Source organism: Stegostoma tigrinum, unplaced genomic scaffold (genome assembly GCF_030684315.1).
Source record: "Stegostoma tigrinum isolate sSteTig4 unplaced genomic scaffold, sSteTig4.hap1 scaffold_465, whole genome shotgun sequence".
NCBI lineage: Eukaryota > Metazoa > Chordata > Chondrichthyes > Orectolobiformes > Stegostomatidae > Stegostoma > Stegostoma tigrinum.
Window position 1 is genome coordinate 50,001 of NW_026728393.1, and position 12,500 is coordinate 62,500.

The window sequence follows — 12,500 nt, forward strand, 5'->3', positions numbered from 1 at the left end:
GAATTTCGGCTGCATTGAGGGTAGCTGCCCCGCTGTGGTGGTTTTTCGGAGCCTGAGCCCGAGCGGGGCGTCGGTTCCCGAGGTGGGCAGGAGTCGCTGTGCCCGTGAGGCTGCCTGGCCGAGTCGGAGTGCTGTGGGACGGCGGGGAGCGGGTTTTCCCGGGCGAGGGGGCGATCCCGAGGAAGGGGAGCGATTTGGAGGCCGTGGCCGGGTGAGGCGCGCCTTTCGGAGGGGAGGAATTTGAATTTCGGCTGCATTGAGGGTAGCTGCCCGCTGTTGTGGGTTTTCGGAGCCTGAGCCCGAGCGGGGCGTCGGTTCCCGAGGTGGGCAGGAGTCGCTGTGCCCGTGAGGCTGCCTGGCCGAGTCGGAGTGCTGTGGGACGGCGGGGAGCGGGTTTTCCCGGGCGAGGGGCCGATCCCGAGGAAGGGGAGCAGTTCCGAGGCCGTGGCCGGGTGAGGCGCGCCTTTCGGAGGGGAGGAGTTTGAATTTCGGCTGCATTGAGGGTAGCTGCCCCGCTGTGGTGGTTTTTCGGAGCCTGAGCCCGAGCGGGGCGTCGGTTCCCGAGGTGGGCAGGAGTCGCTGTGCCCGTGAGGCTGCCTGGCCGAGTCGGAGTGCTGTGGGACGGCGGGGAGCGGTTTTTCCCGGGCGAGGGGGCGACCCCGAGGAACTCGGCCGGCGGGGAGGCGTTCCGGCCCGGGCGAGGGGCGCGGACCCGACCGGAGACGTCCAAAACCTTGAAAGGGGTAAGCGGGAAAAGGTCAGCAAAGTGCCCGAAGCAGTAAGGCGAAAAAGCCGTCGGAACCTCCGAAAATGTCCAAAAGCGTGAAATCAGTAACCAGGAAAATGCATAAAAATGGCCAAAAGTGTGAAATCAGTAAGCAGGAAAAGTCGGGAAAAGTGTCTAAAAATGCTTGGAAATCTGAGGAAAATGCCCGAAAATGAGGCCCCTCGGTCGGGAGGAGGAAGTCGAAAATCCCCGTGCCCGACGAGGGAAGTCAGTAACCAGAAGGAAAAACTTAGAAAAAAATTCTAAGTGTCAAAAAAAATTCTAAGTGTCAAAAAAAATTCTAAGTGTCAAAAAAAATTCTAAGTGTCAAAAAGAATTCTAAGTGTCAAAAAAATTCTAAGTGTCAAAAAAATTCTAAGTGTCAAAAAAAATTCTAAGTGTCAAAAAGAATTCTAAGTGTCAAAAAAAATTCTAAGTGTCAAAAAAAATTCTAAGTGTCAAAAAAAATTCTAAGTGTCAAAAAAAATTCTAAGTGTCAAAAAAAATTCTAAGTGTCAAAAAAAATTCTAAGTGTCAAAAAAATTCTAAGTGTCAAAAAAAATTCTAAGTGTCAAAAAAAATTCTAAGTGTCAAAAAAAATTCTAAGTGTCAAAAAAAATTCTAAGTGTCAAAAAAATTCTAAGTGTCAAAAAAAATTCTAAGTGTCAAAAAAAATTCTAAGTGTCAAAAAAAATTCTAAGTGTCAAAAAGAATTCTAAGTGTCAAAAAAAATTCTAAGTGTCAGAAAGGGAAATGAGTAACCAAGAAGAGAAATGAGTAACCAAGAAATCAGTAACCAACAGGAGAAATGAGTAACCAAGAAGAGAAATGAGTAACCAAGAAATCAGTAACCAACAGGAGAAATGAGTAACCAACGGGAGAAATGAGTAACCAACGGGAGAAATGAGTAACCAACGGGAGAAGTCAGTAACCAACGGGAGAAATCAGTAACCAAAGGGAGAAGTCAGTAACCAACGGGAGAAATCAGTAACCAACAAGAGAAATGAGTAACCAACGGGAGAAATCAGTAACCAAAGGGAGAAGTCAGTAACCAACGGGAGAAATCAGTAACCAAGCTTATTTTTGGTTGGTTACTGACTTCTCCGTTCAACTTGGAGCTGCCCTTGTGCACGATCAAGGAGGGGTATTATCCGCCACGGGGGCTTAATTTTCGCCTAAGGGGAGCGATTTGGAGGCCGTGGCCGGGTGAGGCGCGCCTCTCGAAGGGGAGGGATTTGAATTTCGGCTGCATTGAGGGTAGCTGCCCGCTGTTGTGGGTTTTTGGAGCCTGAGCCCGTTCAACTTGGAGCTGCCCTTGTGCACGATCAAGGAGGGGTATTATCGGCCACGGGGGCTTAATTTTCGCCTAAGGGGAGCGATTTGGAGGCCGTGGCCGGGTGAGGCGCGCCTTTCGAAGGGGAGGGATTTGAATTTCGGCTGCATTGAGGGTAGCTGCCCGCTGTTGTGGGTTTTTGGAGCCTGAGCCCGTTCAACTTGGAGCTGCCCTTGTGCACGATCAAGGAGGGGTATTATCGGCCACGGGGGCTTAATTTTCGCCTAAGGGGAGCGATTTGGAGGCCGTGGCCGGGTGAGGCGCGCCTCTCGAAGGGGAGGGATTTGAATTTCGGCTGCATTGAGGGTAGCTGCCCGCTGTTGTGGGTTTTTGGAGCCTGAGCCCGTTCAACTTGGAGCTGCCCTTGTGCACGATCAAGGAGGGGTATTATCGGCCACGGGGGCTTAATTTTCGCCTAAGGGGAGCGATTTGGAGGCCGTGGCCGGGTGAGGCGCGCCTTTCGAAGGGGAGGGATTTGAATTTCGGCTGCATTGAGGGTAGCTGCCCGCTGTTGTGGGTTTTTGGAGCCTGAGCCCGTTCAACTTGGAGCTGCCCTTGTGCACGATCAAGGAGGGGTATTATCGGCCACGGGGGCTTAATTTTCGCCTAAGGGGAGCGATTTGGAGGCCGTGGCCGGGTGAGGCGCGCCTCTCGAAGGGGAGGAATTTGAATTTCGGCTGCATTGAGGGTAGCTGCCCCGCTGTGGTGGTTTTTCGGAGCCTGAGCCCGTTCAACTTGGAGCTGCCCTTGTGCACGATCAAGGAGGGGTATTATCGGCCACGGGGGCTTAATTTTCGCCTAAGGGGAGCGATTTGGAGGCCGTGGCCGGGTGAGGCGCGCCTTTCGAAGGGGAGGGATTTGAATTTCGGCTGCATTGAGGGTAGCTGCCCGCTGTTGTGGGTTTTTGGAGCCTGAGCCCGTTCAACTTGGAGCTGCCCTTGTGCACGATCAAGGAGGGGTATTATCGGCCACGGGGGCTTAATTTTCGCCTAAGGGGAGCGATTTGGAGGCCGTGGCCGGGTGAGGCGCGCCTTTCGAAGGGGAGGGATTTGAATTTCGGCTGCATTGAGGGTAGCTGCCCGCTGTTGTGGGTTTTTGGAGCCTGAGCCCGTTCAACTTGGAGCTGCCCTTGTGCACGATCAAGGAGGGGTATTATCGGCCACGGGGGCTTAATTTTCGCCTAAGGGGAGCGATTTGGAGGCCGTGGCCGGGTGAGGCGCGCCTTTCGAAGGGGAGGGATTTGAATTTCGGCTGCATTGAGGGTAGCTGCCCGCTGTTGTGGGTTTTTGGAGCCTGAGCCCGTTCAACTTGGAGCTGCCCTTGTGCACGATCAAGGAGGGGTATTATCGGCCACGGGGGCTTAATTTTCGCCTAAGGGGAGCGATTTGGAGGCCGTGGCCGGGTGAGGCGCGCCTTTCGAAGGGGAGGGATTTGAATTTCGGCTGCATTGAGGGTAGCTGCCCGCTGTTGTGGGTTTTTGGAGCCTGAGCCCGTTCAACTTGGAGCTGCCCTTGTGCACGATCAAGGAGGGGTATTATCGGGCACGGGGGCTTAATTTTCGCCTAAGGGGAGCGATTTGGAGGCCGTGGCCGGGTGAGGCGCGCCTTTCGAAGGGGAGGGATTTGAATTTCGGCTGCATTGAGGGTAGCTGCCCGCTGTTGTGGGTTTTCGGAGCCTGAGCCCGTTCAACTTGGAGCTGCCCTTGTGCACGATCAAGGAGGGGTATTATCCGCCACGGGGGCTTAATTTTCGCCTAAGGGGAGCGATTTGGAGGCCGTGGCCGGGTGAGGCGCGCCTTTCGAAGGGGAGGAATTTCAATTTCGGCTGCATTGAGGGTAGCTGCCCGCTGTTGTGGGTTTTTGGAGCCTGAGCACGACCGGGGCGTCGGTTCTCGAGGTGGGCAGGAGTCGCTGTGCCCGTGAGGCTGCCTGGCCGAGTCGGAGTGCTGTGGGACGGCGGGCGGTGGTATTTAACCGGGCGAGGGGGCGATCCCGAGGAAGGGGAGCAATTTGGAGGCCGTGGCCGGGTGAGGCGCGCCTATCGAAGGGGAGGAATTTGAATTTCGGCTGCAGTGAGGGGAGCAATGAGTAGCCAAGAAGTGAAATGAGTTACCAAGAAATCAGTAACCAATGGGAGAAATGAGTAACCAAGAATAGAAATGAGGATCCAAGAAATGAGCGACCAAGAAGAGAAATGAGTAACCAAGAAATCAGTAACCAACAGGAGAAATGAGTAACCAAGAAATCAGTAACCAAGAAGGGAAATGAGTAACCAAGAAATCAATAACCAAGAAGAGAAATGAGTAAACAAGAAGTCAGTAACCAACGGGAGAAATGAGTAACCAAGAAATCAGTAAGCAAGAAGAGAAATGAGTAACCAACAGGAGAAATGAGTAACCAACGGGAGAAATGAGTAACCAACGGGAGAAATGAGTAACCAACGGGAGAAGTCAGTAACCAACGGGAGAAATGAGTAACCAAGAAGAGAAATGAGTAACCAAGAAATCAGTAACCAACAGGAGAAATGAGTAACCAAGAAGAGAAATGAGTAACCAAGAAGTCAGTAACCAAGGGGAGAAATGAGTAACCAGGAAATCAGTAAGCAAGAAGAGAAATGAGTAACCAAGAAATCAATAACCAAGAAGCGAAATGAGTAACCAACAAGCCAGTAACCAACGGGAGAAATGAGTAACCAAGAAGAGAAATGAGTAACCAAGAAATCAGTAACCAAGAACATAAATGAGTAACCAAGAAGTCAGTAACCAACGGGAGAAATGAGTAACCAAGAAGAGAAATGAGTAACCAAGAAATCAGTAACCAAGAAGAGAAATGAGTAACCAAGAAGTCAGTAACCAACGGGAGAAATGAGTAACCAACAGGAGAAATGAGTAACCAAGAAATCAGTAACCAACAGGAGAAATGAGTAACCAACAGGAGAAATGAGTAACCAAGAAGAGAAATGAGTAACCAAGAAATCAGTAACCAACAGGAGAAATGAGTAACCAAGAAGAGAAATGAGTAACCAAGAAATCAGTAACCAACAGGCGAAATGAGTAACCAACGGGAGAAATGAGTAACCAAGAAATCAGTAACCAAGAAGAGAAATGAGTAACCAAGAAGTCAGTAACCAACGGGAGAAATGAGTAACCAAGAAGAGAAATGAGTAACCAAGAAATCAGTAACCAACAGGAGAAATGAGTAACCAACAGGAGAAATGAGTAACCAAGAAGAGAAATGAGTAACCAAGAAATCAGTAACCAACAGGAGAAATGAGTAACCAACGGGAGAAATGAGTAACCAAGAAATCAGTCACCAACAGGAGAAATGAGTAACCAACGGGAGAAATGAGTAACCAACGGGAGAAGTCAGTAACCAACGGGAGAAATCAGTAACCAAAGGGAGAAGTCAGTAACCAACGGGAGAAATCAGTAACCAAAGGGAGAAGTCAGTAACCAACGGGAGAAATCAGTAACCAACGGGAGAAGTCAGTAACCAACAAGAGAAATGAGTAACCAACGGGAGAAATCAGTAACCAAAGGGAGAAGTCAGTAACCAACGGGAGAAATCAGTAACCAAGCTTATTTTTGGTTGGTTACTGACTTCTCCGTTCAACTTGGAGCTGCCCTTGTGCACGATCAAGGAGGGGTATTATCGGCCACGGGGGCTTAATTTTCGCCTAAGGGGAGCGATTTGGAGGCCGTGGCCGGGTGAGGCGCGCCTTTCGAAGGGGAGGAATTTCAATTTCGGCTGCATTGAGGGTAGCTGCCCGCTGTTGTGGGTTTTTGGAGCCTGAGCCCGAGCGGGCCGTCGGTTCCCGAGGTGGGCAGGAGTCGCTGTGTCCATTCAACTTGGAGCTGCCCTTGTGCACGATCAAGGAGGGGTATTATCCGCCACGGGGGCTTAATTTTCGCCTAAGGGGAGCGATTTGGAGGCCGTGGCCGGGTGAGGCGCGCCTTTCGAAGGGGAGGAATTTGAATTTCGGCTGCATTGAGGGTAGCTGCCCGCTGTTGTGGGTTTTTGGAGCCTGAGCCCGTTCAACTTGGAGCTGCCCTTGTGCACGATCAAGGAGGGGTATTATCGGCCACGGGGGCTTAATTTTCGCCTAAGGGGAGCGATTTGGAGGCCGTGGCCGGGTGAGGCGCGCCTTTCGAAGGGGAGGGATTTGAATTTCGGCTGCATTGAGGGTAGCTGCCCGCTGTTGTGGGTTTTTGGAGCCTGAGCCCGTTCAACTTGGAGCTGCCCTTGTGCACGATCAAGGAGGGGTATTATCGGCCACGGGGGCTTAATTTTCGCCTAAGGGGAGCGATTTGGAGGCCGTGGCCGGGTGAGGCGCGCCTTTCGAAGGGGAGGGATTTGAATTTCGGCTGCATTGAGGGTAGCTGCCCGCTGTTGTGGGTTTTTGGAGCCTGAGCCCGTTCAACTTGGAGCTGCCCTTGTGCACGATCAAGGAGGGGTATTATCGGCCACGGGGGCTTAATTTTCGCCTAAGGGGAGCGATTTGGAGGCCGTGGCCGGGTGAGGCGCGCCTTTCGAAGGGGAGGGATTTGAATTTCGGCTGCATTGAGGGTAGCTGCCCGCTGTTGTGGGTTTTTGGAGCCTGAGCCCGTTCAACTTGGAGCTGCCCTTGTGCACGATCAAGGAGGGGTATTATCGGCCACGGGGGCTTAATTTTCGCCTAAGGGGAGCGATTTGGAGGCCGTGGCCGGGTGAGGCGCGCCTCTCGAAGGGGAGGGATTTGAATTTCGGCTGCATTGAGGGTAGCTGCCCGCTGTTGTGGGTTTTTGGAGACTGAGCCCGTTCAACTTGGAGCTGCCCTTGTGCACGATCAAGGAGGGGTATTATCGGCCACGGGGGCTTAATTTTCGCCTAAGGGGAGCGATTTGGAGGCCGTGGCCGGGTGAGGCGCGCCTCTCGAAGGGGAGGGATTTGAATTTCGGCTGCATTGAGGGTAGCTGCCCCGCTGTGGTGGTTTTTCGGAGCCTGAGCCCGAGCGGGGCGTCGGTTCCCGAGGTGGGCAGGAGTCGCTGTGCCCGTGAGGCTGCCTGGCCGAGTCGGAGTGCTGTGGGACGGCGGGGAGCGGGTTTTCCCGGGCGAGGGGGCGATCCCGAGGAAGGGGAGCGATTTGGAGGCCGTGGCCGGGTGAGGCGCGCCTTTCGGAGGGGAGGAATTTGAATTTCGGCTGCATTGAGGGTAGCTGCCCGCTGTTGTGGGTTTTCGGAGCCTGAGCCCGAGCGGGGCGTCGGTTCCCGAGGTGGGCAGGAGTCGCTGTGCCCGTGAGGCTGCCTGGCCGAGTCGGAGTGCTGTGGGACGGCGGGGAGCGGGTTTTCCCGGGCGAGGGGCCGATCCCGAGGAAGGGGAGCAGTTCCGAGGCCGTGGCCGGGTGAGGCGCGCCTTTCGGAGGGGAGGAGTTTGAATTTCGGCTGCATTGAGGGTAGCTGCCCCGCTGTGGTGGTTTTTCGGAGCCTGAGCCCGAGCGGGGCGTCGGTTCCCGAGGTGGGCAGGAGTCGCTGTGCCCGTGAGGCTGCCTGGCCGAGTCGGAGTGCTGTGGGACGGCGGGGAGCGGTTTTTCCCGGGCGAGGGGGCGACCCCGAGGAACTCGGCCGGCGGGGAGGCGTTCCGGCCCGGGCGAGGGGCGCGGACCCGACCGGAGACGTCCAAAACCTTGAAAGGGGTAAGCGGGAAAAGGTCAGCAAAGTGCCCGAAGCAGTAAGGCGAAAAAGCCGTCGGAACCTCCGAAAATGTCCAAAAGCGTGAAATCAGTAACCAGGAAAATGCATAAAAATGGCCAAAAGTGTGAAATCAGTAAGCAGGAAAAGTCGGGAAAAGTGTCTAAAAATGCTTGGAAATCTGAGGAAAATGCCCGAAAATGAGGCCCCTCGGTCGGGAGGAGGAAGTCGAAAATCCCCGTGCCCGACGAGGGAAGTCAGTAACCAGAAGGAAAAACTTAGAAAAAAATTCTAAGTGTCAAAAAAAATTCTAAGTGTCAAAAAAAATTCTAAGTGTCAGAAAGGGAAATGAGTAACCAAGAAGAGAAATGAGTAACCAAGAAATCAGTAACCAACAGGAGAAATGAGTAACCAAGAAGAGAAATGAGTAACCAAGAAATCAGTAACCAACAGGAGAAATGAGTAACCAACGGGAGAAATGAGTAACCAACGGGAGAAATGAGTAACCAACGGGAGAAGTCAGTAACCAACGGGAGAAATCAGTAACCAAAGGGAGAAGTCAGTAACCAACGGGAGAAATCAGTAACCAACAAGAGAAATGAGTAACCAACGGGAGAAATCAGTAACCAAAGGGAGAAGTCAGTAACCAACGGGAGAAATCAGTAACCAAGCTTATTTTTGGTTGGTTACTGACTTCTCCGTTCAACTTGGAGCTGCCCTTGTGCACGATCAAGGAGGGGTATTATCCGCCACGGGGGCTTAATTTTCGCCTAAGGGGAGCGATTTGGAGGCCGTGGCCGGGTGAGGCGCGCCTTTCGAAGGGGAGGGATTTGAATTTCGGCTGCATTGAGGGTAGCTGCCCGCTGTTGTGGGTTTTTGGAGCCTGAGCCCGTTCAACTTGGAGCTGCCCTTGTGCACGATCAAGGAGGGGTATTATCGGCCACGGGGGCTTAATTTTCGCCTAAGGGGAGCGATTTGGAGGCCGTGGCCGGGTGAGGCGCGCCTTTCGAAGGGGAGGGATTTGAATTTCGGCTGCATTGAGGGTAGCTGCCCGCTGTTGTGGGTTTTTGGAGCCTGAGCCCGTTCAACTTGGAGCTGCCCTTGTGCACGATCAAGGAGGGGTATTATCGGCCACGGGGGCTTAATTTTCGCCTAAGGGGAGCGATTTGGAGGCCGTGGCCGGGTGAGGCGCGCCTCTCGAAGGGGAGGGATTTGAATTTCGGCTGCATTGAGGGTAGCTGCCCGCTGTTGTGGGTTTTTGGAGCCTGAGCCCGTTCAACTTGGAGCTGCCCTTGTGCACGATCAAGGAGGGGTATTATCGGCCACGGGGGCTTAATTTTCGCCTAAGGGGAGCGATTTGGAGGCCGTGGCCGGGTGAGGCGCGCCTCTCGAAGGGGAGGAATTTGAATTTCGGCTGCATTGAGGGTAGCTGCCCCGCTGTGGTGGTTTTTCGGAGCCTGAGCCCGAGCGGGGCGTCGGTTCCCGAGGTGGGCAGGAGTCGCTGTGCCCGTGAGGCTGCCTGGCCGAGTCGGAGTGCTGTGGGACGGCGGGGAGCGGGTTTTCCCGGGCGAGGGGCCGATCCCGAGGAAGGGGAGCAGTTCCGAGGCCGTGGCCGGGTGAGGCGCGCCTCTCGAAGGGGAGGAATTTGAATTTCGGCTGCATTGAGGGTAGCTGCCCCGCTGTGGTGGTTTTTCGGAGCCTGAGCCCGAGCGGGGCGTCGGTTCCCGAGGTGGGCAGGAGTCGCTGTGCCCGTGAGGCTGCCTGGCCGAGTCGGAGTGCTGTGGGACGGCGGGGAGCGGGTTTTCCCGGGCGAGGGGGCGACCCCGAGGAACTCGGCCGGCGGGGAGGCGTTCCGGCCCGGGCGAGGGGCGCGGACCCGACCGGAGACGTCCAAAACCTTGAAAGGGGTAAGCGGGAAAAGGTCAGCAAAGTGCCCGAAGCAGTAAGGCGAAAAAGCCGTCGGAACCTCCGAAAATGAGTAAAAGCCCGGAAGGAGTAAGGTGGAGAAGTCAGCAAAGTGCCCGAAATGTCCGAAGCAGTAAGGCGAAAAAGCCGTCGGAACCTCCGAAAATGAGTAAAAGCCCGGAAGGAGTAAGCGGGAAAAGTCAGCCAAGTGCCCGAAATGTCCGAAGCAGTAAGGCGAAAAAGCCGTCAGAACCTCCGAAAATGAGTAAAAGCCCGGAAGGAGTAAGCGGGAAAAGTCAGCCAAGTGCCCGAAATGTCCGAAGCAGTAAGGCGAAAAAGCCGTCAGAACCTCCGAAAATGAGTAAAAGCCCGGAAGGAGTAAGCGGGAAAAGTCAGCCAAGTGCCCGAAATGTCCGAAGCAGTAAGGCGAAAAAGCCGTCAGAACCTCCGAAAATGAGTAAAAGCCCGGAAGGAGTAAGCGGGAAAAGTCAGCCAAGTGCCCGAAATGTCCGAAGCAGTAAGGCGAAAAAGCCGTCAGAACCTCCGAAAATGAGTAAAAGCCCGGAAGGAGTAAGCGGGAAAAGTCAGCCAAGTGCCCGAAATGTCCGAAGCAGTAAGGCGAAAAAGCCGTCAGAACCTCCGAAAATGTCCAAAAGCGTGAAATCAGTAACCAGGAAAATGCTTAAAAATGGCCAAAAGTGTGAAATCAGTAAGCAGGAAAAGTCGGGAAAATGCATAAAAATGGCCAAAAGTGTGAAATCAGTAAGCAGGAAAAGTCGGGAAAATGCATAAAAATGGCCAAAAGTGTGAAATCAGTAAGCAGGAAAAGTCGGGAAAAGTGTCTAAAAATGCTTGGAAATCTGAGGAAAATGCCCGAAAATGAGGCCCCTCGGTCGGGAGGAGGAAGTCGAAAATCCCCGTGCCCGACGAGGGAAGTCAGTAACCAGAAGGAAAAACTTAGAAAAAAATTCTAAGTGTCAAAAAAAATTCTAAGTGTCAAAAAAATTCTAAGTGTCAAAAAAAATTCTAAGTGTCAAAAAAAATTCTAAGTGTCAAAAAAAATTCTAAGTGTCAAAAAAATTCTAAGTGTCAAAAAAAATTCTAAGTGTCAAAAAAATTCTAAGTGTCAAAAAAAATTCTAAGTGTCAAAAAAATTCTAAGTGTCAAAAAAATTCTAAGTGTCAAAAAAATTCTAAGTGTCAAAAAAAATTCTAAGTGTCAAAAAAAATTCTAAGTGTCAAAAAAAATTCTAAGTGTCAAAAAAATTCTAAGTGTCAAAAAAAATTCTAAGTGTCAAAAAAAATTCTAAGTGTCAGCGGAGGAAAGTCGGTGGGGAAGGGGAAAAATCCGAAAATCCACGCCGGGTTGGAGTTCCAGGGCCCCGCTGGAGGGGTGGGAATTCGCCCCGGCGCCTTGCCCCGTTGCAATAAAGTGTCCGCAGCCCGAAAACTTTAACTTTGAAAAATCACGGAAGTCGGCAAGGGGGACGATCCGAGTACCGTTTGCGGGCTTTCGGTGCCTCATCGTCGGACTGAAATTTCAAATTCGCCCCCAAAGTGCAACTCGTCATTTTCGGCCGGGGGGGTTGGCGGGGTACCCGGAGATTTTCGGGAACACGTTTTTTAGAACAAAATGGCGGCTCGGGACCACTTTGAGACAGGCCCGAGGAACGGTTCCAAAGACGGTGGGCGGCAATTTGGAACTCGTGTGCATGCCAAAGAGCTCTCGGAGGTCGGATTTTGAACACTTTGTCGAATTTTGAACACTTTGTCGAATTTTGAACACTTTGTCGAATTTTGAACACTTTGTCGAATTTCGAACACTTTGTCGAATTTTGAACACTTTGTCGAACATGCGAACACTTTGTCGAACTTTTGAACGCTAACAGTCGAACTTTTGAACGCTAATAGTCGAACTTTCGAACGCTTTGTCGAATTGTGAACATGTTGGCCGTGACATTCGACACTCGGGCGATTAAACACTCGATAATCCGCCCATTTTAAGTTCGACACTCGGGCGATTAAACACTCGATAATCCGCCCATTTTAAGTTCGACACTCGGGCGATTAAACACTCGATAATCCGCCCATTTTAAGTTCGACACACCTGGGCGATTAACACTCGATACTCTGAGCCCATGGTAAGTTCGACAGTCTGGCGATTTTTGTGTTCGATACTCTGAGCTGAATTAAGTTCGACAGTCTGGCGATTTTTGTGTTCGATACTCTGAGCTGAATTAAGTTCGACAGTCTGGCGATTTTTGTGTTCGATACTCAGTGCTGCTTTTAACTTCGACACTCTGGTGGCGATTTGTGTTCCTCGACACTTTGGCGGTTGTGTTCGACATAGTCTTGGCGACTTCCTACCAGACCTTCCGATCTCTTCGCGCCAGTTCTAACTGTCCAAGGCCTCCGGGCCCGAAACGTCGGAGGGCGGGCAAAGGCGGCGCAGCCCGGGGCCGTCGACCCGGAAACGGCCGTCCCCCCTCCGCGGGTAACCTCGTCCTGGCAGGCCAGGCAGGCTCGAGAGCCCGGTTCCCCCGGGAGTAGCACGGAAGGTAGCGGGCTGTCCCTTCGCCTGTGCTAGCCCGGAACAGTCGGCCGGTGTGTGCAGAGAGGGGGGGCCCAGGCGTGCGCCCCCCCGCACGCCCGGCGCGGGGCAGCGACGCGCCGGGACCGGCGAGCTCCCTCGATCGATGCGGCGGCACACGTCCGACGCGGGAGGCCCCTCGCCGTCCCCCCCTCCGCGGGTAACCTCGTCCTGGCAGGCCAGGCAGGCTCGAGAGCCCGGTTCCCCCGGGAGTAGCACGGAAGGTAGCGGGCTGTCCCTTC